We start from the raw sequence: 27344 nt of genomic DNA on the forward strand, positions 1-27344 counted from the left end.
GCTTCCCATTGGCTGAAACACTGTAACACTTTTCCCATTGGCGGAAACATTGTAACCGCCTCTCCATCGGTCTAAATGTTGTAATCCCTTTACCATTGGTTGAAACATTGTAACACTCAGTGCATTGTCAACCCTCTTTCCATTGGCTGAAACATTGTTCCCTGTCCCTATTGGTTGATACTTAAGTAGGCGGGGTGAGGTTTGATTGACACGACGAGACGTGGTCGAGAAGCAAAGGAAAACCTGAAGAGAGGGAGGAGGCAGTAAGCGGACACGGAAGAAGCAAAAAAAGTAGCTGCTGGAGATTGCGCCCAGAAGAAAGAAAGCTTCATTGGAATTTCAATCCCTGGGATTGGGGCAATTAAACCCCCCGCTCCAGCTCCACCCAGGAGTAAGAGGTTTGCAGCTTTGACCGACTTGCAGGTGGCCAAAAGCTTCGAGATTCCTCTCTTTCCTCCTGGGAGTGGCTTCCAATATTCCTGCTGCTTTTCCCCACCCCCTTGAACAGTAGGATTTCCCTGGAGCCTGAAGGAGCAGCTGTGCCTGGTCAGGGAAGGCTCCTGCGTTTATTTAGAAAGAACCTTGTGGTCAGACTGACAGGCATCTGGCTGTAGAACTCGGCTGGAGCCAGTGAACGAGGTCAGAGCACGTTGCCCACGGTTTGTCCCGTTGGAAGAGGAGGACAGGAGCTCGGGAATGGGGAGCCGCTGACACTTGGAGACGGGGACAGGAGCGATAGCCTCGGCTATGCAATAGTGAGTGCTGTACCTGTGAGTTTAGGGACAGTGGGCGGTGGGGAGGCTGTCAGAGTTTGCAATGATGAGTTTTTTGTGCTGGATGATCTGGGAGGAAGCCGAGAAAGTGGGTCAAGGACTGAGAGGCAGAGAGGGTTGTGTCCACACGTGTGCAGAGCTGAGTTTGTATTCCGTGTCGCATTAGAGTGGCTTGGAGCTGGCTGACGAGCTGCTGCTTATGTTCCGCTCTGTGTGTGTCTGCACCTCGCCCTTCAGCTGTTCTTCCTTCTCTTTTCCCCCCCCCCCCCCCCAAATCAATTGGGAGAGGGTGACAAGATGGACTACTCTCTCTATAAGTAACATGTGCGAGTGTGACTTCAGATCTCCTCCAAATTTACTGCCATCTGGACGTGTCAGGAGTTGGAGAAGTCAGCGTTTTGGGTATAACCCTTATGAACCCCAGAGTTTGACTGCTCCACCTCCCTGATGCTGTCTGGCTTTGAGTTCTTCCAGCCTCCTGCTTGTCTACATTGGATTTCAGTGTCTTGTTTGTCTCCTAATCTGGATGTATCTACCTCATAGACTGGTCATCAATTCAGTTCCTGATCTGTACAGTGTAGGCTAATTTTAATATGAATGTTGCTGGCAGGGCCAGTGTTAATTGCCCATTTCTACTTACGCTTGAACTGAGCTTGCTAATACAGTTAAGAGAGATTGCAATGAGTCACATGTAGGTCTGCCCTGGTAAAGATGGCATCTTACTTCCATGAATTGTCAACCAGATGAATGCCTGTAACAATTCACTTCTTAGAGTTGTAATTTTGAATATTCATTGAATTTACATTTCTTCACTTGCTGGAGTAGGATTTGAATGCATGCATCCAGAACATTAATGTAGGGCATTGGATTGCTAATCCTGTGTTTGTTACCCCTGTGACCCATACTGAAGTCAGCAATACTGGTGCTGCATTTAGCTAAAACACCCTGGTAATGAAGAATTGTCAGGTTCCCTACCTCATCAGGATCACTACTTTGTATTTCATACCTGGGGCAAATGTGGAAACTGGATTGTGCTCAGTTGGCATGACTTTTATAGTTGGCTAATTATCAGAATGTGCACATCCTGCTTGCATCTTTTGAATTCACCTATTTCCTGTCCTGCCCATTCCTGACTTGTCTGTGCTGCTTCTACTGTAGCTGCCTTGATAAGGTATCAGGTTCACCAGAAAGTCCATGTGCCTATGTGGAATTATCTAGTTGCAGTCCTTCTGCTGAAGTTCACCTTGACGGAGGTGATTAGTGTATCCTGGTGGCATTGGTTTAACTGAATTGAATCTTTTAACCGTTTCAATCTGCTAATCATTATTGATATTGGACATTTAAAGAATAGTTTTGATCTCACTCAAAGTTTTTGAAGTGAGACTTGCCTGGTGAAGTCCTGCTCTTGACACTGTTTGCAGCAATGGATGTTGCACGTCACTATTTTATTGTGGCAACAATCAGGCTGGGTTGTTTGCCTGATACAAAGTGACTGAAATAGAATTTACATCACTGTGTGCATGATCCTTCCCTGGACTGCAGGGGCAGTCCACATCCAGGACGGGGAGCTGAGCAAGTGTTGTCATTCTAGACATGACATTAACTCTCTTTCTCTCTACAGGTGCTGTCAGACCTGCCAAATTTCTTCAGTACTTTGTTTTAATATCAGATCCTGAGCATCTTACTTTTATTTGATGTTGAAGTGATTTTTGGAGCAATTGCAAACCCATGCACAGAGTTACATGCAGGCATTTGTCACACTGGAATAAGTTTGCAAGCCATGTTGGTGCTGTGTCTGTAGTTAAAGCCTCGATCCTATTTTCTGATGGAACGGTGGCATATTCACCTTCAGGTGTCACGTGAACTGGGTCTGTTGCATTTTAAACAGTGATGTTTTAGGTATACTGAAGGCTTTTTGCTGAACCAGCGAGGTGGGAGAAACCATGTCTGGTTAGGCTCCATTTGATTTTTCCATTTGTTTGGTGTTGAGGTGGTTGGAGGTTGCCCCTTTTAAGTCATTACAGCCCTTGTTGATATTGCTGCCACAGCAGGAAAGATGTTGTGAAACTTGAAAGGGTTCTGAAGAGATTTGCAAGGATGTTGTCAGAGTTGGAGGATTTAGCTATAGGGAGAGGCTGAACAGGCTGGGGCTGTTTTCCCTGGAGCCTCGGAGGCTGAGGAGTGACCTTATAGAGGTTTACAAAATTGAGGGGGATGGATAGGGTAAATAGGCAAAGTCTTTTTCCTGGGCTTGGAGTTCATAACTAGAGGGCATAGATTTAGGGTGAGAGGGGAAGGTGTAAAAGAGACCTACTGGGCAACTTTTTCATGCAGAGGGTGGTACGTGTATGGAATAAGTTGCCAGAGGAAGTGGTGGAGGCTGGTACAATTGCAATATTTAAGAGGCATTTGGATAGGTATATGAATAGGAAGGGTTTGGAGGGATATGGGCCACGTGCTGGCAGGTGGGACTAGATTGGGTTGGGATATCTGGTCAGCATGGACGGGTTGGACTGAAGGGTCAGTTTCCATGCTGTACATCTCTGACTCTCTAATTGAAAAAGCAAGAGTGTAATCAGCTAATTGTAATGTAGAATCTTTGTGTGTTCTGCCTTGTGACTTTAGTCTTGGATGGTTTCCTTAAGATATTGGTGCGACCTGTGATGAAACTGCATGCAAATACATTTTAATGTCAATGGGTGGAGTAGTCTGTACATCAGGAATCCTTTTTACAGCCCAAACCATTAAGAGGCATTTGTGTTTCTAAGATAACCTTCTCTGAAACAGGTTCACATAAACCAGCAATGATTAATTTCTACATTTAATTTAAAAAGCTTTAGTGATTGGACTTGGCCTTTTGATTAGGAGGAGTTGTGTTAGGCAGCAGCTTTCTGTTCATTTGGTAAATCACAAAGAACTTCTGGTGTGAAGAATGTTAATCCTCCTGCTTGTTCAGGCTCAAACAATAGGGCTTAAAAATCATAAAATTGATTCTTCAAATGGTGTGATCCATGTTCATAGATTATTCAGTAAATGGGAATTACTTAATACTTTCTTTCCTATCAGCAACTTCTGTAACACGTTCAATTACACAATTAAAGAATAAATCAAACTACGTTTTAAAATTCATTTGCTCCAACACAGCTCTAGCTATAAAGGGCATGTTCTACCTTTTAAAAGTTACAAGGGTCAGTCTGCATTGAACTTTACTGCTGGAATCCATCTTTGAATCTGACTGAGACAGGAACAATAAAAGCTTCCCCTTTTCCTGAAACACATTTCTCAACAATTAATTTGTCAAAATGTTTATTATAAGCTATTTGAGTTTAAATAGTGGCAATCTATTCAAGGTGCAAACTGGTTTGGAAAATTTGAGACATAATTGTGTGAGAGAGCAGCCTCTTTATCATAAACTCGCTTCACAGGCTTGTAAGGAGAGAGAGAGAGATCCATTTCTATCCTGTTTGTGTAGTGAATACACTGTGGATGCAACAGTGGAAATTTTTGTTTTGTAACTCTCCTGGGAGTATGGGGATGGATTAAATTGAAGTGTTACTCATGAATTTTACTTATTGGCTCCTTTGTGGATGAATGTGAAGTGGTAATTATGGTGATGCCTGTTATTAACCAGCTGGATATAACCCTGTGTGTATACTGTAAATTTTGTTTTGCTGCAGCAGTGATGGTTGTGGGGAGAGATGGTCCCAATAGGCTGTCATCGGTCATAGCAAGCAGTGACATTTCGGGCCAGGAGCTGGTTGAATGGATTGTCTACTAAGTTCAGTTAGCTCTTCAGAAACTTGAGCACTTAACAGCGGCTTATATTTTGTGCAGTATTGAGCAATTGCTGCACTGTTAGAGCTACAATAGTCTAATCACTTTGAATGAGATGTTAAGCTGAAGGTCCTGTCTGCCTTCTCATGCACAAGATCTTATGGCCCTACTTTATAGAATCCCTGCAGTGCAGAAGCAGGCCATTCAGCCTGTCAAGTCTGCACTGACTCTCTGAAGAACATCCAGTCCAGACCTATCTCCCACTATCCTTATTCCCTGTATTCCCACTTTTCCTATACATAATCCACCTAGCCTGCACATCTCTGGACACTACAGGCAATTTAGCATGGCCAGTCCATCGAACCAGCACATTCTTTGGACTATGGGTGAGAACCAGAGCACCCAGAGAAACCCCTGCAGACATGGGGAATTGAACCTGGGTCCCTGGTGTTGTGAGGCAGCAATGCTAATCACTGAGCCACTGTTGCACTTTGTTTTCAAACAAAAAGTAGCAGGGAAGTTGACCCGGGCATCCTGGTTTGAGATGCTCGTTCCTGCCAGAGAAACTTACCCTCTTGACAAGTGTATGACGATATTGGACAGTTTGACTGGGACATAGGTTTGCGCCTTTCCCTCCCCACCTCACCATGTTTGAATTCCTGGTGATTGTTCTTATTAAGAAAAACACGTTTTGTGGTATGGCAGGCTTCCTGGAGTCTGTGCAGCAGTGTCTCAGGATGGAGTTAAGGAGCTGTCAGCCTTTGCTTCAAGATTGCTTTTTTGTTTAAGTCCAGTAGTGCCTCAACTTACGAACTTAATCCGTTCTGGGACCCGATTCACGAACCGAAAAGTTCATGGACTGAATCAATTTTTCCCATTGTTTGCATAGCGTAAGAATGCTTGGATGGCTGTTCATAGTGCACGCGCCAAAGATGAACTGAATGAGATCACGCGGGGCCTGAGAGCTTTTGCGTTCAACAAGCGCGTGGCAAAGCAGAACAATGAAACCACATGGTCGCACACGGGCTTTTTGCATTTGTACCTTGAATTTTGTACGTGCGTTGAAGCAATATTTTACGTACAATCCTGTTTGTAAACCGATCTGTTCGTGAAATGGGGTTGTTCGTATGTTGAGGTGCTACTGTTTTTTGCTTTGTAAGCTTCCAAGACTTTTGTGAAATGGCGATCAGAAACTTTCTCCAACTCCTAGTCAAATGTAATAGTCTGGCTTTTGACTCCAAATAACCAAATTTTGTTTATCTCAACAGAGGAGTGATTACTGAACACATCACTTACTTTACTCAAATTAAATGTGAAATGCTAGTTTCTTTTGAAAGTATCTTTTTAAAAAAAAATTCTAACAGCTTATCCCCCTTTTTTTTTTCAAATCCCATTTTGTACCAAAAATTCTTTGCGGCAGTTTTCTTTTCAGATCAGCTCTGTACCTGTCTGGAGTTGAGCTGTGGGTCAGTGTCCTAGATAGTCTATAATTAATTCCCAATGAATGACTTATTCTTGTCGGCTTGTTACACAACAGGGGCTTGCGGTGCAGCCTACATACTGCAGCAGAATTTACAGTAAATACCTTCCCGTGAAATAAAAAAATCAAATCGGCATTGGACCCAAAAAGCAGAAAATATTGGCATGTAATCCAATATGACACTCCTCCCGGTAATGCAGCCCTCCCTCAGTCCTGTCGGCAGTGTCATTTTTTTTTTTCAAACATGATGTTAATCCAAGATCCAATCTGCATTAAGGTGGGCCTAAAAGCATTAATCCTCCAGAGTGCAGTGATTATTTCCCAATGCCCAGATCAATAGTTATCCTTTTTAATCAGTCCTGAATGCAGATTGTCTGAGTTCACTTTACTGTGTGTGGAATCTTATGATTGCTGTGCTTCTATATTACACCAGTACTGACCCTTTAAAAATAATTAACAAGTCATTTACAGTCTCAGGTTTTGTAGCCTGCTCCCACCAACTCATGTGATCTTCCTGGATCTCTTCACCTTTGCATGATGTCACATGTTCTCCTGGGTAGCCAGCCATGTTTGTATGCAGCTCCGGTCCATTTAAAGCAGCATTTCTTGCTACCACCGGCTACAAAACCGAGTGGAACAGGATTCACCAGCTTCTTATAAATGATTAATGCTACTTCAGTCGTCATCGGCTGTCCCTTGCAGACAAGAGTGACTCTCTTCCACTGTAAAGGTCTGGACAGACCAATGTTGTGACCACAGGCTCTGTTACACTTGGGCCAGGTACTTCATGAGAACCTTTCCCATGAAGTCCTGGGGGTTGGCAGTGATTGATGTGGGCCGGAAAGATGGGAGTGCAATTATGAGTTAGTGAGGACCTTGTGTTTTGTTTGTTAATTAATTTTAAGCACAACAGAACCTCTGTTATAGTCATTTCCCCCAAAGGTCCCAGTTCTGCAGAACCTATAGCATCCTCTGCACCATCTGTTTGTTTGTAAGAAACTGGGACAGAGGAGGAGAGAGCTTACGCATTGGAGCATGTAACATGGGATGATCCGAATGCAGATCTCATCTTGCGGTGAGAGTTCCCTATAGCAGTACTAGCTCAGTACAACAACGTCTGTTTATGTAGAGCATTTATATAGATGCAGTAAACCACTTTGTCTGCTTCTATTCCAACAAATCACCTCAATGTTTGAAACTGAAGCATGATTGTAGTGTATATGAACTAAATGCTGGAAGTGTTTAGGGAGGAGGAGATTTAGAGAGAGCTTGAGGCTGAGGTTACTGAAGGCATAGCTACTAATGGAGGAGTGATGTTCATCAGGGAGAAACGCAGATCTTTGAAGTATTTTAGGGGCAGAGGTGGTTACAGCTATAGGGATAGGATAAGACAATGGAGGAATCTGAAGCTGAGAATGAGTATTTTGTAAGTGATTTGTTTTGCCAGACTAAAATGTAATAAAAGCAAAGGTGTGGATGCTGTAAATTGAAACAAAAACAAAAATCGTTGGAGGAACTCGGCTAATCTGGTAGCATTTGTGGACAGAAAAGAGTTAATCGCTTGAGTCCAGCGACCCTTTTCTCCAGAAGTTTCTGTTTTTGCTCACTGATCTCTATTAGATTCTGAAACACAGCCATAGAGATTTACAACACAGAAACAGACCCTTCAGTCCAACCCATCCATGCCGACCCAGATATTCCAACCCAATCTACTCCCACCTGCCAGCACCCGGTCCATATCCCTCCAAATCCTTCCTATTCATCTATCCATCCAGATGCCTTTTTAAATGTTGCAATTGTACCAGCCTCCACCACTTCCTCTGGCAGCTCATTCCATACATGTACTACCCTTTTGAGTGCAAAAGTTGTCCCTTGGGTCTCTTTTATATCTTTCCCCTCTCACCTTAAACTTATGCCCTCTAGTTCTGGACTCCCCAACCCCAGGGAAAATACTTTGTCTATTTATCCTATCCATGCCCCTCATAATTTTATAAACCTCTGTGGTCATCCCTCAGCCTCTGACATTCTAGGAAAAACAGCTCCAGTCTATTCCACCTCTCCCTATAGCTCAAATCCTCCAACCCTGACAACATCCTTGTAAATCTTTTCTGAACCCTTTCAAGTTTCACAACATTTTTTCCGATAGGAAGGAGACCAAAATTGTACATAATATTCCAACATGATCTCCCAGTTCCTGTACTCAATACTCTGGCCAATAAAAGAAAGCATATCAAATGCTGCCTTCATATCCTATCTACCTGTGACTCCACTTTCAAGGAGCTATGAACCTGCACTCCAAGGTCTCTTTGTTCAACAATACTCCCAAGCACCTTACCATTGAGTGTATAAGTCCTGCTAAGATTTGCTTTCCCAAAATACAGCACCCCACATTTATCTGAATTAAACTCCATCTGCCACTTCTTAGCCCATTGGCCCATGTGGTCCAGATCCTGTTGTAATCTGAGGTAACCCTCTTCACTGTCCACTACACCTCCAATTTTGGTGTCATCAGCAAACTTACTAACTATACCACTTATGCTCACATCCAAATAATTTACTTAAATGATGAAAAGTAGTGGACCCAGCACCGATCCTGGTCACAGGCCTCCAGTCTGAAAAACAACCTTCCACCACCACCCTCTGTCTTCTATCTTTAGTCAGTTCTGTATCCAAATGGCAAGTTCTCCCTGTATTCCATGAGGTCTAACCTTGCTAACCAGTTTCCCATGGGGAACCTTGTCGAACACCTTACTGAAGTCCATATAGATCACATCTACCACTCTGCCCTCATCAATTCTCTGTTACTTCAAAAAACTAAATCAAGTTCAAGAGACATGATTTCCCATGCACAAAGCCATGTTGACTATCCCTATTCAGTCCTTGCCTTTCCAGGATTCCCTCCAACAACTCGCCCACCACAGACGTCAGGCTCACTGGTCTATAGTTTCCTGGCTTGTCCTTACCACCCTTCTTAAACAGTGGCACCACCTTAGCCAACCTCCAGTCTTCCAGCACCTCACCTGTGACTATCGGTGATCCAAATATCTCAGCAAGGGGCCCAGCAATCCCTTCCTAGCTTCCCACAGAATTCTAGGGTACACCTGATTAGGTCCTGGAAATTTATCCACTCTTATACCTTTCAAGACATCCAACACTTCCTCTGTAATTTGGACACTTTTCAAGATGTCACTATCTATTTCCCTATGTTCTACACCTTCCATGTCTTTTTCCACAGTAAACACTGATGCACAACGTAGGGTGATGTGTAAATGGGATTTGTGACCTACCCATTTTGCACTGTTAGATTATACCGGGAGAGTGTATGCACATCTTTATTGTTGCTTTAATGTTGTCCTAAAAGCTTGGTCAGGTTAAAGCAAAATACCATGGATGCTGGAAATCTCAAACAAAAACAGAGAAAAACTAGGTAAACTCAGCAGGTTATTGCGACATCTGTACTGAGAGAAATAGGGTCATTTGAGTCTGATGTGACTCCATCAGAACCGAAGAATTTTTGAAGATTAGAGAAACATTTATCTCCCAGTTGAAAGAATGACCGTCAGAATTAAGAAACTGTTTCAACTGACAGGAAGATCTGTAGCCAGAGAGTACAGATTTAAAGTAATTGACAAAAGAACCAATGGGGAAATGAAAGATTTGTTGTGATGGTTAGAATGTGCTAATAGCTGGGATGGCAGATCCAGCAGCAATTATTAAAAGGAAGCTGAGAGTCTCTTCTGTGTGTGAGAATGTGGGGAGACATGGAAGGGCATGACTGAAGCAATTTGAGAAGACTGCTCACCACCTGCCTCTCCAGGGCAGTTGTTGATGGTTAACAAATTATTCGTTAATGAATGAATGAAAAAAAAGTGAATGGATTCAGAGCCAATTGGGTAGCACTCAAAAAGCTGCCGGGGGCATGGATGGGCTGAATGGCCTCGTCCTCTGCTGTATGATTCTATGATACGCAACTGATAAAAGCAGGATTGAGTTTATATGGAATAGCATAGACGGCAGTTAATGTCTACTTTTTATGCACTCACTGTTTAATGAGTCTTGAAGTGTAAGAGTTAAAGATGGAAAATTGAGAAGGGAAGGCTTGAGAGATTAAATTACTTAGTGTGAAAACAGGCCCTTCGGCCCAACAAGTCCACACCAACCCGCCGAAGCGCAACCCACCCAGACCCATTCCCCTACATTTACATCTTCACCTAACACTATGGGCGATTTAGCACAGCCAATTTACCTAACCTGCACATTTTTGAATTGTGGGAGGAAACCCACGCAGACATGGGGAGAATGTGCAAACTCCACACAGACAGTCACCTGAGGCTGAATTAAAACCTGGGTCTCTGGCGCTGTGAGGCAACAGTGCTAACCACTGAGCCACCATGCCGCCCAGAAAAAAAAGACTCTTTGTCAAGGAGGGTGTCTTTAACTAAGATTTTGAAGATGTCAAGGGTTAGGCTGGATATGGGATTCTAGTGGTCTCTGACAGTCATTAACATTAGATGCTTCAGCAAGAAGATTTAGGACAGGTAGGTTTTGTGATTGAAGGTGGTTCCTGGGATGGAGTGGGTTTACACCATGGAATGATTGAGACCAGTGTGATGAGAATTTTCAATTGGAGATATTTGAAAATTGCTTTCTCATTTAAAATTTAGAGAGGTGTGAGAGAAAAGACAATACAGGATGTAATCTTAGTTGTGTTGGAAGGGTGAGCAGGAGCTGATTAGGTGCTGGCTTTATCTGAGCAGCATAACTAGTGGGGATTTAGATTTCACCTGTACTTGTCTTCCATGCTGTCTGTTAGTGACTGATCTGTTCAAGGAACTGGATGTGATGAGAGATCAGTGATGGAATTGCTCTTTAGTTGCAATCCTCTTTTGTCAACCTGCCTCAGAGCTTCCCTTTGTGTAGCAGTCACAATACCCACCTACTCCCCAAAGTTAATTTGCCAATGTCCAGTGTCTCTTTCAACATGGTGGTGTATTTTACTTGAAGAGCCCTGGGTGGAACCAGATGATTTCGAGTTTAAAGTAAGCCTTCAATGACATTTTATGCATTTCTGTTCAGCCTTTCCTGACTCACAGGAAACAAAACCAAAGTTCCTGCCTGATTCATTTTTTTTTTTTTTGCTTAAATTCCAGAGCTGATAATTTGATTCCAATACTGGCATTTCTTATGAGAGATCGAATTGTCGTTTACTGTGTTTTATTTCCTAGTTTAACATTCTCTTCCCTTACTGTGTCTATGTCTGTAAAACCTTATCTTACCTGCCCTCCAAGTCTATCCCTGCCATCTCCCATGATACACTGCAGGACTGCATTCAGGCTGTATCGCAAGAGTGTTCAGTTGAGTGGGTTAACATGTGCGTGCATGCTTGCCATGCCCTGTCAAAGGGAGAGGAAATCATTCAGGTGAAATTTCAACTCTGGTATCAACTGGTCTAAATGTGGCACTGTGGTGTATTGGAGAACAGGCGGAAACGTTATTACAATCGATGGGTAATTTAAAAAAATTAATTCCTGGCATGTGGACATAGCTGGTTCAGCCAGCTTTTATTGCCTGACCCTAATTGCTGAGAGAATGATATGAGCTGATGCTGTTAGGGATATAGGAATGTTGAGTGTTATTGTACTGAAAGATAGAGGATAAATGACTCCTGTGGCATTGTGAGGATTCAAAAGAATGCTGTCAATACCTCTGTGGAGGTGCTGTCAGTATCTGAGACTGCTTCTCCATTGTTATGTGTGTAAATGTACAGCAGAGAAACCTGAAACGGACTGACTTTCTCAAGTCCCTGCCAGGTATGGGCTACTGACCTTGGTTGTTGCTCGAGCTTTGTCTTCAGAATTGTTATTGTGGATTAAGTAAGTTCCTATATCTCTTTCTTTGCTGTTTACAAAACAAAATATCTTCGGCACAGTGGTTAGCACTGCTGCCTCACAGCGCTAGAGACCCGGGTTCAATTCCTGCCTCAGGCAACTGTGTGGAGTTTGCACATTCTCCTCGTCTGTGTGGGTTTTCTCTGGGTGCTCTGGTTTCCTCCCACAGTCCAAAAATGTGCAAATTAGGTGAATTGGCCATGTTGAATTGCCCATATGTTAGGTGAAGGGGTAAATGTAGGGGAATGTGAGACTGGGTGGGTTGCTCTTCAGAGGGACAGTGTGGACTTGTTGGGCCGAAGGGCCTGTTTCCACGTTGTAAGTAATCTAATCTAATCTCAAAATATCTTCTGATCATAATGCTCATTCTTAGACCTGGATTGAAGTGGTTGATATTGGAAGTAAGGTTACTGGACTAGTAATCCAGATGAGGCAGTGATGAATTCAGTACGTATCGCAGCAGTAGGATTTTTAAATGGAATTGTTGTAGGTGGTAATGTAGAGGTCAATCCAGAGTACAAGACCACTCCCCATTTCTCAAGCTCCCAAATTGTCATGCGTATATTTGACACTTAAGCTGAACCTCCCTTCAATCCCAACATTCCATATTGCTGTTAATTACTAGCTTTGATTTTCCGCTTTGTGTAACTGCATGTTTATCTGTAAGCTTTTCAAAACAAAAACCCAAAGAACGGCAGATGCTGGAAATAAGAAATGGGAATTGCTGGAAAAACTCCAGACCAGGCAGCATGGAGAGAAAGCAGAGTTAACCCATTTGAAGAAGGGTCACTGGATCTCTTGCGACTGGGTGTATAGGATCAAGCCAGTGCAATGGACCAAGGTGGAACTGACCCTGTTCTGGAAAATGAGCCTTCCAACAAGGTATATGCAGCACAGTGCTTGTTTCATCTGAAAAGTCATAATATTAACTTGTCACATACTGTGCTGCAGTGAGGGAGTTTGGTATTTGTGGGAAAAATGGTGTGAGAACAGAAACCAGCTACAGGTCAAAGCTTAAGCACGAATCAGAACGGATCCTCAAATGATCAGAATGGTTTCATTGTTACTAGAAATGAACTGGAGTATATTCGTGAACCAAATCGATGGGTTTGTTTAGTCACTTTTTTTTAAATGGCGGGGGGGTTGGAGGGGTGAAAGGATGTCTCTGTTTTTACAACACAACGTTAACATCATTGGTTATCTCTGAATAATTCTAATGTCAAAACGGCCAGTTTCTAGTGAATCTTCATTAACAGTGGCAAAAACATGTGTACCTTCATAAGGATGAAATGCCCATGACATTAAATCAGTCCAAAGACTGACTGGAGTAGGAGGGTCTGAAAACCCAGAATCAGAAGGCCATACAGCCCTGGATGACTGAAAATTAAGCACATGGAAATCATGTGAAAAACCAAGTTTCCTGTAGGAGGTATCATACATATTCAGGACAGTGAATGAATGTATGAGGGTGCTATGATGTGTAAACTAGGCATCCCAGTGGTTGAGGGGAAAGAACTGTTTTGTTCTTTTTGGGGTATGTTCAGATCCATTCTACCTGATGAAAACTGAGAGGTACGACTGTAGAAAAAACCCAAAATTATTAGGCCGTGCATTCATGGCTCGGCTATTGGATTGTGTAGTCATTCAAGCTTGAATGACAGGTGGATTGGTGAAAAGTTGACCAATGAAAAAGCTTTCACAAAATATGGAATGTGTGCTGCTATGATCCACACTTCATGTGGTTTTGTCATCAAATGAGATGTTATTAATACACAGTCATCTGATCATTTTCAGTAAGTACAGAATATACAATTTGGCTGGGAGGAGATGATTAATGTGGGAGAAAGATTCTGAAACCAAAAGCACCACATCCGACCCAGAGTGAGATCGTACAGCAATGCTGCAGCTAAAGTGACTCAGAATGAATTGCAACTCCTTGTATCACATGCTGATAACAAATTTGGTGGTTTTAAAAACTCCTTCATTGTGTTGAAAGAGATTTGTTGAATAATTTATTCAATTAACCATACCATGTTAACATGGTTGTTTTTCTCACCTTTCAAAACCATGCCCCACCCACATTGGCATTTCACATTTTATATTCTTGTGCACAAGTTGGCTCTTGTTTTTGGAACAATTGTTTGAGGAATCAAAGGTTAACTTATATGCTGCAATCTGGGTTTTTGCAACAAATCTAACAGCTGGGCCACCAATGTTCTTCAGAGCAGATGATCTGATTAGATTACTTAGTGTGGAAACAGGCCCTTCGGCCCAATAAACCCATACCAACACTCCGAAGAGCAACCCACCCAGACCCATTTCCCCTACATTTACCCCTTCACCTAACACTGCGGGCAATTTAGCATGGCCAATTCATCTAACCTGCACACTTTTGGACTGTGGGAGGAAACCGGAACACCCGGAGGAAACCTACGCAGACACAGGGAGAATGTGCAAACTCCATACACAGTCACCTGAGGCGGGAATTGAACCTGGGTCTCTGGTGCTGTGAGGCAGCAGTGTTACCCAGTATGTCACTGTGCCATCTGGTGACCTTTACCTGGTCACACCTACATGTGACTGCCGACCTACAACCAGTGTGGTTGCCTCTTGACTGCAGTCAAATGCAGGTGACTCACCACCATCTTGACTGACTTAGGATCAGACAATATCTTCTGACCTTGTCAATAACGCCCATGTTCCAAAAACCAACAGATTGCAAAAAGAGATCCTTGCCTGCTGGAAATGAATCCAGCAATGAAGTGTCCACATCCCAGCATTTTCATTCAGCAAGGTTATGGAGCCAAGGTGGAAACAGGCCCTTCGCCCCAAACTGGTCCATGCTGACCATGGTGTCCACTCAGCTAGTTCCAATTGCCTGCATTTGGTCCATATCCCTCTCAACTCTTCCCATCCATGCCCCTATCCAAAGACTTTCAAATGTTGCTATTGTGCTTTCTTCAACCACTTTCATTGGCAGTACATTGCATATGTGCACCACTCTGTGTGAAGAAGTTGTCCCTCAGGTCCTCTTCAAATCTTTCCCCCCTCACCTTCAACCTGTACACTCTAGTTTTCGATTCCCCGTCCCTGGGGAAAAGACGATATGTATTCATCCTATCTATGCCCCTCATGATTTTATACACCTCAATACGGTCACCCCTCATTCTCCTATGTTCGAAGAATAAAGTCCTATCCTGGCCAAACCCCCTTAAACGCAGGCCAACTCATCTTGGCAACATCCTTGTCGATCATCTTTGCGCTCTTTCCAGTTTATTACAGGGTGACCAAAGCTCTACACCGTACTCCAAGTAGGGGCTCACTAACAACTTATACAACTGTAACATGACATTTGACCCCTATACTCAGTTATGATCGAGTTGAATGGCAGAGCAGGTATGAGAAAGTGGAACACCTCCATCTTCCTGACGTTCGGTTTCATACTAAGTTTTCCCCCCAGGCATGACTCTGGTCTCTTGTCAGCCTCCACTTCTTCCTCCATTAATATTCAACTAATTGCTAATGGCTTTGTGGACTTGCGGTATTCTACCTCTGCCATTCTTTTAAAACTAAAAGATACTGTAAATCAAACAAAAACAGATTGCTGGAAAAGCTCAGCAGGTCTGGCAGTATCTGTGAAGAGAAATCAGAGTTAAGGTTTCTGGTCTGATGACTGTACAGAGCTGATGGTAGTGAGGAAAATGTTGGTTTGTATGTGGAAGATAGGGGTGGAGGAGGGGGTAAGGAGTAAATGAGAGGTGGGGATGGAGTCCAAAGAGAAAGAAGAACAATTGGGTAGACAGGAATGAATAATAATCTGGCTGGGAGGGCGAGTAGCCACTAAACATCTCTTATTAGCTAACAACAGGTAGTGTGCAATAGCAGACTGTGATAACAAGACCCGGTGTGTTTGGTAGGGGACCAGGATACAGGAGAGGTCAAACCCTAAAGTTTTATTGAACTCCATTTTGAGGCCAGAAGGCTGCAGGAACCCCAGATGGTAAATGAGGTGCAGTTCTTCCAGTTTGTGCTGAGCTTTACAGGAGCACTGCAGCAAGCCTGAGACAGATGTTGGCCAGGGAACAGGGTGGGGTGTTGAAGTGGCAGGATCTTCTTGGCGGGCAGAAAGCAGTCACCCGGTCTATGCTCCATTTCTCCACTGTAGAGGAGACCATATTGTGAGCAGCAAATGCAATGGACTAGATTAGATAAAGTGCTGCTTCACCTGGAAGGTATGTTTAGGACCTTGAATACTGAGAAGAGAGAAAGGAAACCGGTAAGTGTTATACCTTTTGGTGGTTGCAGGGGAAGGTGTTGTTGGGATGGGAGGGAGTTGTGGTATTGGCAGTGAAGGAAGAGTGGGCCAGAGTGTCCCAGAGGGAATGGTCCATGCAGAAGGCGGATGAGGAGGAGGACGGGATTGTGTCTGATGGTGAAATCTCACTGCAGGTGGCAGAAATGACAGCTAATGATCCTCCAGATGTGGATACTGGTGGGATGGTAGGCGTGGGCAAGGGGAACCCCATTGCTGTTGTGGGAGGGAAGAGAGAGGGTGAGAACCAAAGTGCAGGAGATGAGTTGGACTCAGCTGAGGGCCCTGCTGACAACCGGGCTGGGGAATCCTGGCTTGAGAAGAAGGACATTTTGGAGGCTCCCTTGTCAAAGTTGACATCGTCAGAACATATACAACAAAGATGGCAGAACTGGGAGGATGGGATACAGTCTTTAGAGGAAGCAGGGTGTAAGGATGTACTGTCCATGTAGCTGTGGGAGTCAGTGGGTTTGTAGTGGTTATTAGTGGCCAGTTTAACCTCAGAAATAGAAACCACCTCCATGGAATCCTCCAACAGAATGGAAGAGGATTCTACTGATTTGAGCTGCTGTGTGTATATTAGCCCCACCAGTCTCATCAAAGAAATTTCCGCAGTCACAGAGCTTTCTGGAGCCCTGCTCCTCTTCAGCCCCTCCTTATTTGGCATTTCTTCAATTAACTCCCGACCATTCTCATTGTACTCAGTATCTGATCTATCATTTTGTGGAAACATACAAAAAGTAGCAGGGGTAGACCTTTCTGTACTCTGATCCCTCTCCGTCATTTAATATAATTGTGGCTGATCCTGTCTCAATGCCATATTGCTGTTTTCTCTCTCTGTGCCCTTACTTACAAGGTCATTCCTCTGTAATGTGATTGTTGTGTTCTTGTGCAGCCCCACATTATAGAACGATCGCGCTTCAGAAACTGTTTAAAGTGTCAGCAATGTCACCACAGTACAGCCAACATGTTTTAAAAGTTCACTCTTTGGAAATAGTGCCCAGAATTCATCAATCGCGTTAGTGAATTTGTGTTAAGTACACGTTATAGCAGAACAACCTGTTTATCATCCTCTTTCTTGGCAATACTCAGTGATCCAACCTCCGCAGCTGTCTTTTGTGTAGAATTTTAGAATGTTTCCTCCTTTTCTCTTAAATGGCCTTACCCCATCCCCTGAGTTTGACTTCCTGGCCAGGTAAGCATCCACCCTGCATCTTGTCTGTCCAGCCCTGTTAGAATTTTGTTTTTAGTTCAAGCCCGTAATTCTTCTGGATGTCAGTGAATATGAAGCACATTGAGATTTTGCTTTTGTTACGAAGACCATGTTAGTTGTTTCATTGAGGTTTCACTGCCTGTCTAGTGGATCACTGATTTTATTTTAAAAATAGCTTATTGACATTCTGAAATATGAACTTATTCTGTCCGTGCATCTTTGATTTTTAAACCTCTTGCTCCCAATGCTCTAAGGGACAGCATGTTGTAGTCGAATGTTGTGCAAGAACTAAAGGTTTCATATTCAATCCCTGGTCTGTGTTACATTAGCTGATCTTTTTTCTGGGTTCTACAATTGGTCTTGAACTATGACAAGTAAATAGTGTGGTTGTATGAAAATTGAAACTTGTCAAGGTAAGCTTAACCGTGATGGTATTAACAGCTGATTAGCTCTTAATGGTATTTTCTTACCCGTTCAGAATATTATTACACACCTCTGGAGCAGGTGGGATTTGAACCCAGGCCTTAAAGGCAGGGACATTCCCTGTGTGCCATGATCACCCATTATTTAGTCTGACATGCTGCCAAGGTTGACACTGGCCTGCTGGTCTTTTCCTATGGGACATTGCCACCAGCTGATACAAAGTACATGTGATGTGTTGCTGGAAGTGGTAATGCTGCCTCAGGAACTGTGCCCCAACAGGAATTGGCACCTTCAGAGACACTGAGGAAGCACGGGAGGATTGGGATAAATCCTGGGATAATGTTCGATGACTGACTGACAGAGGCAGGGCCTGTTACGTGAAGCTTGAAATATTAGTTCAGTGCTCTGCAGAGCAGTAATTTACATGAGGAATATTTTGAACTAAACAAATGCTTTGGGCTGAAGGAGTGGGAGCTTTTCACGTCTGATTTCTCAATTGAAATGAGAGAAGAGGGAGAATGTGCATAAAATCTATTTATAAACTCCTGGCAGGATTGGGTTCCAAATGTCTTTCAGTGGGCTGTCATTATCTCTCTTCAGTGATTCAGGTTTTCATTCTGCAGTTTCCAGTGAGCCTGTGTAATCCTGAGCTAGTGTTATTAACCGATGAGGTCCCTGTAAAGTGTCTGTTTGGATACTAGCAGAATCTGGCAGCAGAATTTTCTATTCTTTTTAAAAACAAACAACAATGAATATATGACCGTACGCCTCAAACGATCTACACTGGTGTTTGTTTCACACCAGTTTTTCCCCAATCTCATCACATTTTGCCCTATTAACGTATGCTATCCCTTTCCACCTTGCATGCTGCGCCATCTGCCCCACAACATTTTGTATTTCCAGAATAAATAACACTATATTGCAGTTCAGTGCTCTGCAGTGTTGGATTCTTGCTGGGTTAGCCATCTAGAGGTTTGGGCTAATAGTCTGGCAGTGGACAGCATGGTAGCTCAGTTGGTGGTAGTGCTGCTGCCTCATTGCGCCAGGGACCCGGATTCGATTCCAGCCTCTGGTCACTGTGTGTGTGTGTGTGTGTGTGTGTGTGTGTGTGTGTGTGTGGTTTGCACATCCTGCCCATGTCTGCATGGGTTTCCTCTGTCCATAGATGTGCAGGTTAGACGGATTGACCATGCTAAATTGCCCCGTACTGACTAGAGATGTGGCTAGGTGGATTAGCCATAGTAAATGAGGGGTTAGGGAGATGGGGGTGGGTCTGGGTGGGATGGTCTTAGGCAGCACCGACCCTCCGATGTGGGCTGAATGGCCTCTATCTGCACCGTAGGGATTCCATGATTGCCACGGTAGCTTGGAAAGTTAACTTTGTTTATTCAGTCTGGAATTACAGGTAACTCTTACATTGTGTCAAATTCGTTTGGTTCTTTGAGTTATACCAACCTTGTCCTGTCTAGCCCAAGTGACTGAAGGCAGTTTGAGAAATCTCTTGTAAATCTTTGACAGAATCCAAGCTTCCCTGACAATGAGGTATGAAAAGAATTTTTTTCAATTGCCCAAAGTAGCAAGTTGTAGAAGGGTGATTTGGTCTAACCATTGTTTGTTTTCTACGAACACAATTAATCAAAATAAATGCATCTTTCTGTTTACCTCAGCTACCCCCTGTGGTACTGCAGTTTCTGAATATTTTTAATCAACTTGTTTGAATGTTTTATGAGACACCTGCTGGAGCAAGTGAGACTTGAACTTTGGCCTTCTGGCTCAGAGGTGAGGACTCTACCACAAGAGCCCTGATGCATTTCATATTCTGGTTTTAATTTCCTAGGTAAATCCATTTCTCCTGAATTCCCTGCTGGATTTATTATTAACTATCCTGTGTCCATGGGCTCTAGGTTTGGACTCTTCCCTCTTACAGATACGACTCCTCCACACACTCCCCACTGAGCCCCAAGATGTTTATTATCCTATTTCCCTCTGTCTGTGATCTGACCGTACACCACGTAAATCCAAAAAGTCTTTTTGGAATTGCAGCCAGGATGTATGGCATTCTTAAAGTATCTGGCAGCTACTTTCTATATTTAAGCTTAAATCTTCGGACAAGTTAATGGTGTCAGAATGACTTGCAAGCTGTGATGGGCTTATTTTAAATTTTTTTTCTTTGGAGATTTGTAGAATCTCTTGGTCAGCACTCTTGGATAATGGAGCAACTGTTTCCACTGTGTAGCTAGTTGTCGTGCCATCTACATGCTATCTTTTAGCCCTCTACTTTGGGCAGTGCTGTAAACTCGGTGCCAGGAATGTATGTGATTGCTTGGTGATATTCTGGTTAAGTGATGCTGAATAATTTTGCTATCACTCCTTGTCGATGCTCAAACGTGATTAATACTCCAGAAGCATGGTACTAAGTAGCAGTACTGAGACAAATCTTGGTGTACCTACTGAGACCACATAGGTGAGCAAAAGTGTTATTCCTGATAGGCTTATGCCCAAAACGTCGATTCTCCTGCTCCTTTGATGCTGCCTGACTGGCTGTGCTTTTGCAGCACCACACTCTTGACTCTGACCTCCAGCATCTGCAGTCCTCACTTTCTCCTAGAATAGTATTATGTCTAATATAATCATCTGACTCACATGAGAATATAAGCCCTTCACTGTTATAGTTTATCAGACATTATGTGTCACACCCTTGGTAAGCACCCTTTTATTTCCATTATGAAACAAGTTTATGGAGTACTACTTGGTTGAATAAACTCCTTAAACAAGCCCTGCTACCACATTGTCACTGATGTAGGCTTTTTATCCTATTCGCAGTTCAGAAAGCTTAACTGGAAGAGAAACCCAAGAGGCAGATTGGTCCTGACATTTCCCACCCTTTTATGACTATCAATAGATAAATATCTCTGCAGCATTAGAGGTGATAAAATGTAAATGGATCTGCCTACCAACATGAACATGCCACACCAATAAGATTGCAGTTTCAATTCTTGGTCAAAGCTGAATTAGCTGGTGTTGGCCGGACAGTGATGTGTGCTTGTTAGACAGCTGGGGTGGGAATTGCATCCGTAACTATTTGTTTTTAATCTCTTGCGTGGTGATCTCATTCCAAAAAGTGATCTTCTCTTGAACTCTGTACCATCATTCCTAAGATTTCTATTTAACAACATGTATCCAAATAGTGTCTTTTGAGGTGGGAAAATGTTCCATGATCAGGCACTTAATAAGTTGAGGGGTTTTAAGAGTGGAAGGACCTAGGGGCGAATTGCTGAACATGTGCACAGATGACCAGATGTGACAGCAGGGAGGAAGGCACTTGAAGAGTGGAAGATTCGTATCTTTTATCGGAGACAAGATGGTGATGAGATTATCTGAAGGTGATGAGGCACCAAGACTAAATGTTGTTTGGCAAGTGAATCTGATATTGAGTTGGACAGTATGTGAGATAGGCAAGCAGTGTTTTGGATAAATTTAAATACTGAGTAAGAAGGCAGCAGCATTCAGCACTACTATCCCACTCCACCAAGCTCCCAGGTTCAATTCCAGTCTCTGGTGTTATCTGTGTGGAGTTTGAACGTTCGCCCCATGTCTGTGTGGGTTTCCTCTGGGTGCTCTGGTTTCCTCCCACAGTCCAAAGATGTGCAGGTCATGTGGATTGACCACACTAAATTGTCCCATGGCGTCCATAGGAATGTGTGCTAGGTGGAGTAGCTGTTGGAAATGCAGGAATAGAGTGGGATGCCCTTTGGAGAATCGGTGTAGACTCGATGGGCCGAATGGATATTTTTCTGCACGGTAGGGATCCTAAGAATGGGATTCTGGCTAAGAGAGCATTGTAACAGTTAAGGTCTGGAAATAAGAATGCATGAATGAGGGTTTCAATGGTGCAAGAGCTCAAGAATTGGGGAACAAAGAAGCTTTTCCAACGTCAAACCTGCTTGCCTTTTGGTAAGAATGTAGCTGAGCTGATTATGTGCTGTCACCTCCACATTCATATCCATCTAGAACTACACATTACCTTCCTCTATTACAGCCAGACACTGCTGCACAACATGATACTAAATTCAGTGAATGCTCCTTGTGAATTCCAAACTCTTTTTTGCAAATTATTGACAAGAAAAGAAACTTGTGCTTCTCTTTTTAGTTCCACTCTGCATTCTTTGTGTGGAAAGTGAAATGTACTCCATCAAACCAAACATTAGAAATTTCTAAGAACAGCCCAGGGTTAATTGCTTTCTAATATTTTTTCATTGTGTTAAACTTCCAAACTGCTTTGGGGAAAATTGCCTCTGAAATCATCTGGTCCAGGCCATTGGTACCCTTGTTACAACAAAGAACTAAACTATCTATAGTACACCAATCTCTCCCTCCCCTCCAGATGCTATCTCACTACAGTTTGCACCCTCCTTTCTGTAGATAGTCTTGATTTTAGTTTCAAATCTAAGTTCCTTTGAGTTACCCTGCAGAGTTTCCATCCAATGTCATTTTTTCAATTGGCAAATTAGCCTTTTTGAGCTTGATAGATCCACCCATACACTCTGCTTCTTTACTTAGTGGGTGGCACAGTGGTTAGCACTGCTGCCTCACAGCGTCAGAGACCCGGGTTCAATTCCCGCCTCAGGCAACTGACTGTGTGGAGTTTGCACGTTCTCCCCGTGTCTGCGTGGGTTTCCTCCGGGTGCTCCGATTTCCTCCCTCAATCCAAAGATGTGTGGGTCAGGTGAATTGGCCATGCTAAATTGCCCATAACCTTAGGTAAGGGGTAAATGTAGGGGTATGGGTGGGTTGCGCTTCGGCGGGTCGGTGTGGACTTGTTAGGCCGAAGGGCCTGTTTCTAATCTAGTTTAAAGCCTCTTCAATTGCTATCTTAAATTCCTGGCATGAGTTGCTGTTGCATTCTTGTCCCACACCCAAGCAAGAACTATGTTGTGTTTGTTTTTAAAAGCTACAGATCTGGTTACACACTGCAGCTGTAGAGGGTGTCTGTCTGTCTGTTGTTTCTCTTTTTTTTACACTCTCCTCTTTTTCGCTCCCTCACTTTTCGTTCCCTCGCTTTTTGCTCCCTTCCGCTCTTTCTCTTTTTCTTTTTTTTCCCCTCATGCTCTGTTTTTCTCTCTCTCGCGCTCTCTCTGTCTGTTGTGTATAACCTTATGAAGGATAAATTAATATAGAGGAAAGGCGAGAAATGATTGAACTGCCAAAATATTTTTGTGCAGGTGTACTTTTACAACGAATGTCACTTGAAAGATTTGCAAACCTGACTTGATAAGATCTGGTTCACTCGTTCTAATTCAGTTCTAGAGATGAAAGGCTTGTCTTTATTAGGAGAGATTAAGCAGTTTAGGCCGATACTTGTGAGCTCAGAAGAATGACAGGAAATCTAATTTGGGTATACAAGGTGCTGAAGGGGATTGACAAAGTCGAGTTAAAGCAGATATTTCCCCTTGTGGGGCAACCTGGAATGCAGGGGCATAGGTGAAGGGGAGGCAGATTTAAAACAGAAATTACTTTTCTCAAAGGATCATGAATTGGTGGAGTTCACTCCCTCAGAATGTGGAGGATGTTGAGACATTGATAAATTTGAGGTAATAGATAATAGCTTAAAGGGTTATGAGGTTATAGGAAAGTGAAGTTGACACTGAGATGAGATCAGTATTATATTGCTGGAACAGCTGAATTGACTATTCCTGCTCCTAGTTCATAGTCAGATGTACAGCATGGAAACAGACCCTTCGGTCCATGCCGACCAGATATCCCAACCCAATCTAGTCCCACTTGCCAGCACCCGGCCCATATCCCTCCAAACCCTTCCTATTCATATACCTATCTAAATGCCTCTTAAATGTGGCAATTGTACCAACCTCCACCACGTCTTCTAGTAGCTTATTCCATAGGTAAAAACAATGACTGCAGATGCTGGAAACCAGATTCTGGATTAGTGGTGCTGGAAGAGCACAGCAGTTCAGGCAGCATCCGAGGAGCAGTAAAATCGACGTTTCGGGCAAAAGCCCTTCATTAAGAATACAGGCAGAGAGCCTGAAGGATGGAGAGATAAGTGAGAGGAGGGTGGGGATGTTCAGCATCTCCCTATAGCTCAAATCCTTCAACTCTGGCAACATCCTTGTAAATCTTTTTGCTTAGATTAGATTACTCTGTGTGGAAACAGGCCCTTCAGCCCAACAAGTCCATGCTGACCCTCCAAAAAGCAACCCACCCAGATTCATTCCCCTACATTTACCCCTTCACCTAACACTATGGGCAATTTAGCATGGCCAATTCACCTGACCCACACATCTTTGGACTGTGGGAGGAAACCGGAGCACCCGGAGGAAACCCACGCAGACACAGAGAACGTGCAAACTCCACACAGACAGTTGCTCGAGGCAGGAATCGAACCCGAGTCTTGGCACTGTGAGGCAGCAGTGCTAACCACTGTGCAGCCCATTTCTGAATCCTTTCAAGTTTCACAACATCTTTCTGATAGGAAGGAGACCAGAATTGCATGCAATGTCCTGTACAGCCGCAACATGACCTCCCAACTCTTGTACTCCATACTCTGACCAATAAAGGAAAGCATACCAAACGCTGCCTTTACTATCCTATCTACCTGCAACTCCACCTTCAAGGAGCTATGAACCTGCACTCCAAGGTCTCTTTGTTCAGCAACACTCCAGAGGACCTTACCATTTAAGTGTATAAATCCTGCTAAGATTTGGATTCTCCTTTATTCCATTTGCCAAAGTTATCTCATGTCCCCTTTTTGCCCTCCTGATTTCACTCTGAAGTATACTCCTACTTCCTTTATACTCTTCTAAGGATTCACTCAATCTATCTTGTCTATACCTTACCTATGCTTCCTTCTTTTTCCTAACCTTTTCTTTAGTTATCCATCATTCCCTGTACTTACCAGTCTTTCCTTTCACCCTAATAGGAATATACTGTCTCTGAATTCTTGTTAACTCATTTCTGAAGGCTTCCCGTTTTCCAGCCATACATGCAAACATCTACCCCCAATCAGCTTTCGAAAGTTCTTGCCTCATACCGTCAAAATTGGCCTTTCTCCAATTTAGAACTTCAACTTTTAGATCTGGTCTAACCTTTTTTCCATCGCTATTTTAAATCTAATAGAATTATGGTCGCTGGCCCCAAAGTGCTCCCCCACTGACACCTTGGTCACCTGCCCTGCCCTATTTCCCAAGAGTAGGTCAGGTTTTGCTTGATGGTCATTTATTACTGAGACTAGGTTTGCGTTTCAGATTTAGTAATTGAAGTTAAAATCTTCTACCTGCCTTCATGAGATTTGAATGTGTCTTGCCAGGGCCTTAGCTTTGGCCTCTGGATCACTAATCCAGCAAGGTTTACCACAACACCACCACTGGCTTCAATAACTGCGAGCTCATTGAATGGTGGAGCTGACTCAATGGGCTGAATGGCCTACAACTGCTCCTGCATCTACAGTATTGTCCCAAACCATTTCATAGGAATGAAAGTTGTCAGAGAAGGGTTTGACACTGAGTCCCACTAGCCATGTGACCATAGGAATTGTTTTTAAGGGAAGTCTGAAAGCAAGAAAAGGAGATAGAAGTTTAATGCAATTACAGCTTAAGGTCTAGACATGGCCGCTAACGATGTAGAGTGGAAAGTTCGGAATACACTAGAGGCTAGAATTAGAGTCTGGATAATTACTGAGATGGGGCAAAATGAAGGGATTTGACAGCAAGCAATGGAATTTTGTGTATTTAAAGCAACAATTGTACAATGCTTTTCAATGTAATGAAACTTCACAGGAGCTTTATAAAACAAAGTGTAGAGGGAGTCAAAAAGTGTGATGCTGGAAAAGCACAGCAGGTCAGACAGCATCCGAAGAGCAGAAGAATTGATGTTTCGGGCATGAGCCCTACATCAGGAATGTGGTGAGGGAGAAGGGGGCTGAGGTTAAATAGAGTGGGGCTGGGAAGATGATAGGTGGATGCAGATGGGGGGGGGCGGGGGGTAATTATGATAGGTCGGTGGAGTGGATAGTTGGGAAGGAAGATGGATCAGTAGGGTGGTGCTGATTTGGAGGGTTGGACCTAGGATGAAGTGGGGGGAGGAGAGATTTGAAAACTAGCGATATCGATGTTGATACTGTGTGGTTGAAGGGTCACAAGGTGGAGAATGAGGCATCCTTTCCCCACCTGGTAGGTGGTTTTTGATTTGGCAGTGGAGGAGGCTCAGGACTGTCATGTCTTTTGGAGGAGTTGAAATGGTTGGTCACAGGGCAGTGTTGTTGTTTGGTGTGTGTTTCCCAAGTACGGAGGGATGTGACCAAAAGCTTGAACAGTGAAGGAGGTTTGAAGTAGCATCTTGAAGAAATATGGTAAGTTGAAGGGATATAGCCCAGAGCTTGGAACATTGGCAGCTCCAAGTAATGCAAGCAGTGATGGAGTAATTAAAATTGGTGATAGAAGAGAAATTAGAGGAGTACAGTAATTTTGAGGCGGTTCTGGAGGAGATTGCAGAGATAGGGAGGGGAAAGAGGAATTTGAAAAGGAGGGTGATAAACCACATGTATAAAGAAATGTTTGTTAAAACCATGTTGATTAGTCTGGATCCATCTTCTTGCTCTTAGGAGATCACATAACATTACTTGTCCATTAGAAGGAGAATAAATGGCTCAAGATTGATGTTACCAGAGAGACTGTGTTTCTGACAGTGCAACAGATGCTCAGGCTTGTATTGGGTTCACCTGGGTCAGATGGGGTGGGAGGTGCAGCGGTTAGCAGTGTGGTCTGATTCTCAATTCTTCCCTCCACCCCCACCCCATCTGATTTGACAAGCTTGTTACTAACTGACTTTGACTCAATGTGAATTTTTTTTGGAACCTGTAAAACCGCAAAGGCGTCAGACATTCTGGAGTTAATCATGACCGAACAAGTTCTAATTTGAACGGTGAAATAAATCCATTGAGACCTGTATCCTGTCACCAAGTCACTCTCTCTTTATTTACACAGGGCCCTCCAGTGCCAGCTGTGAGTGAATAGAACCTCCTGATATTCTAGTTTGTGTCAGCCAGGGCTCCCTGATTGGGGCTGAAAATGTGTTGCTGGAAAAGCTCAGCAGGTCAGACAGCATCCAAGGAACAGGAGGTTCGACGTTTTGGGCATAAGCCCTGAAGAAGGGCTTATGCCCGAAACGTCGAACCTCCTGTTCCTTGGATGCTATCTGACCTGCTGAGCTTTTCCAGCAACACATTTTCTGCTCTGATCTCCAGCATTTGCAGTCCTCACTTTTTTTTTCTCCTCTCTGATTGGGGCTGTTGACCTGGTCAAATCAGGGAACTCCTATTCTGAGTTCCACCTGACTGATATCTTTATAATTACAAATGGCCCTCCTAGGAAGCGGTATTCGTGCTTTGAGCTGCTTTCGTTTGGGGGAGACCTGCAAACGTTTGCCAATTTGACAAAGTGAGTAGCTAGCACCCAGCACCCATTTG

The 27344-nt window shown here is 43.5% G+C and overlaps 1 protein-coding gene across 3 annotated transcripts in view; it reads left to right on the top strand.

Moving 5' to 3' along the window:
* The first annotated feature begins 237 nt into the window (after positions 1–237).
* LOC132830991 (oxysterol-binding protein-related protein 6-like) overlaps positions 238–27344 on the top strand; it is an 87296-nt gene continuing 60189 nt past the window's right edge. For all 3 annotated transcript variants that reach the window (XM_060848985.1, XM_060848987.1, XM_060848989.1), the window contains exon 1: positions 238–755. The gene's annotated coding sequence lies outside the window, so the exon portion shown is untranslated. The remainder of the gene's footprint in view (positions 756–27344) is intronic.

This window comes from Hemiscyllium ocellatum, chromosome 32, assembly GCF_020745735.1.
Source record: "Hemiscyllium ocellatum isolate sHemOce1 chromosome 32, sHemOce1.pat.X.cur, whole genome shotgun sequence".
Taxonomy (NCBI): domain Eukaryota; kingdom Metazoa; phylum Chordata; class Chondrichthyes; order Orectolobiformes; family Hemiscylliidae; genus Hemiscyllium; species Hemiscyllium ocellatum.